We start from the raw sequence: 2,670 nt of genomic DNA, 5'->3' as shown, positions 1-2,670 counted from the left end.
TACAGGGAGCCCTTGCTCCTGATTCCAAGACACCTCCAGCGACCCGAATTTGAATTTCAAAAATACTAATTAAAGTACCGTCATTTTCCTAGGTTGCAGACAATTTTTAGCACAGAACTGTTTTTGTCTGCCTAAGAACAAAAATGTCCTTGGTCTCTCTCAGAAGAGCTTCTCATTACTCCATTTCTAGCTCTATGTCTCCAGGAAAATAAACAGAAAAAGGAAGGGCAAAATAAAAATCTCCATTCGCCCTTCATAAGTAAATGTGGGAAGCGCGCTGGACTTGCCATGAGCTGAGTCGATGACAGACATGCTCTTGAAGGACCATCCATCCAAGCACCTCCACCCTTTGCTGCATCCTCTAAGCAAGGTTGTCCCGTTGAGCATGGGGGTCTACCTGCTTTTCTGCATTTGGGGCCATCTTACTTGACAAATGGCTCTTATTACAGATAATTTTCCTCTTGGCACTGTTTCACCCTCCAATTTAGGCTTAATATTAATGTGCCCTTAAGCCATTCTTGTAGGAGGCTGGCAGGAGTGAATTTATTCCCAGTGGTATCAGCATGAATTCTGATGAGTGCAAACGCTATATGACTTCATAATTTCCACACTCATAACCCTCCTCCATGACACTCCTGAGCCACAGTTGGAGTCCTGCCAAATGCTATGGGTGGCTGAAGGGGCGGACAGCAGAATAACCAGGCTTTGCCCTCATGGTCTTTGCTAGCTCACCTCCCTTCATGGTCAGAACTAAAGCCTCCCTTTGCTGTTCTTTCCAGTGTTCTTGTTTGTGTTGCTTGCTTCAGTATAAAGCAAAAATGATTCGTTGCTGGATTTTATAGAGATTCCTTTTTTTAGTCACTTTTGACAATCATAGGTGTAATCACAAATGTCCATGATTTGATAGGAAGAAAACTTCAGTAAGGTAGCAAATACAACCTTTGGATTTCCTGAATGCCCAAGAACTTTTCAAATTATAGACCCATATATCCATGTACATCCTGAGTTTGCACACTACTAACTGAGGCCTTTGTTTTAGACAAAAGTAAACTATCATTTAAAAATAATTAAGGTCCTTTAGCAGTAAGACAACATAAGAAAACCTTCTCCAATAAAAATCTCTAAAATCAGAATCAATTCTTGAGTTCAATAAATCACTTTTCCCCAGAAGAGCTTTTAAAGTGGTTTTATCTCTTCCACTTAGGCTGGAAGCAATTATATTTGATTTTACTGTCTCCTCTGTCCCTCGCACACATGCGTACGCATGCACACACACACAAGCACACACTCACAAAAAGCACACACGCACACCCACGTGCACATACAACGCATTACCAAGTTCCGTCAACTCTTCTAGGTCAGTGTGGCTCCCTTTTCACACTCTCCGTCACTCTCATGCTTTCATCCACCCATCCTTCCACCCATCCATTCAACCATCAGTGCAATCATCCATCCATCGATTTGTCTACTCACCCACCTACTCCCCCTTTTCATCTCTTCTATAACTACCTGTGAAAACCTGTATATCCATGCTTGACTTGAACTTCAAACCGCAGGAAAAATGACTTCTGTGTAGGCTAGAATAGGACTCTCCCTGTGCCACATCTTCCACACAAATGAAAAAAAGCTTCGGTATGTGAAGTCTTTGATGTATAGGCTGCAAACATTGACAGGGGAATGGAACCAGTGTACTCCTTCCATTTCTTTTGAATTCTTTCTCAGTATCATCAGTATCATCACCCAAATCCAAGGTAAAGAAGGAGACAAGGCATAGTGTCATTTTCTCGTGTGGCTTCCCTGTAGACTCCCTAAGATGGTTCTTCATTGTAATTTCACTTTGTTTCTGATTTATCCCTACAATTGCTCTGATCATGGTTATGCATTTAAGAAATCTGGTATGGGCTCCAATTGCAATAATTCTGTGGCATCTGCCATTGCAGAACTGAATAGACTGGAATCTTAACATAACGAAGGTGCTATTTCATCTTTTTAGGTTAATCTTTAGCCTATCTCCTCATTCACTCATTTTTCCCTATTCAGCAACCTACTGAATATATTGGATATACAAATCAAGGTCATATGAACTGAAGGGGTAGTGGTGACAAGGAATTCCACCCCTCAAACCATTTTTAATCTAGGATGGAGGAAAAGAAAAAGTGAATCACAAGCAGCACAAAATAATGAGTTCTATAAAGGGAGTATGAATGAAGGATTTATGGGAGGATCAAGTATAACTACATCTAAACTGACATCTAAAGAAATGAACAAACATGAGATTGATTGATGGAGGAGAAGAAGGAGCAATGAAGAATAGAATGTGCTAGGTTCAGAAGCCAGTAGAAATATGGCTAGTACTGGGCACATCAAGGTGTGACATGGGAAAGTGCCAATAATTGGGCTGGAGACGTTTGCCAAAGACCAGAGTGTGATGAACATTAATGGTGAGGCTAAAATAGTTGAGCCTTTCCCTGAAGATGATCAAGATATATGGAAGCATTTCCAGAAGGAGTTGAGAGTGTTTGTAAGGTCAGTGTTGTTAAAAGAAGCTCCACTGGCAGTTTGTTATCTCACATGTCAAGACTTAAAAGCACACATAGTTTTAGACTTGGGGTGAGAAAGCCCTAGAGAATCTAGATTGGTTTTATAAGGACTACTGGACCAAAAGTTATA

This window comes from Dipodomys spectabilis, unplaced genomic scaffold (assembly GCF_019054845.1).
Source record: "Dipodomys spectabilis isolate Male_0828 unplaced genomic scaffold, ASM1905484v1 ptg000264l, whole genome shotgun sequence".
Classification (NCBI taxonomy): Eukaryota; Metazoa; Chordata; class Mammalia; order Rodentia; family Heteromyidae; genus Dipodomys; species Dipodomys spectabilis.
The sequence above is the reverse complement of the archived record's forward strand: the minus strand, read 5'-3'. Positions refer to the sequence as shown.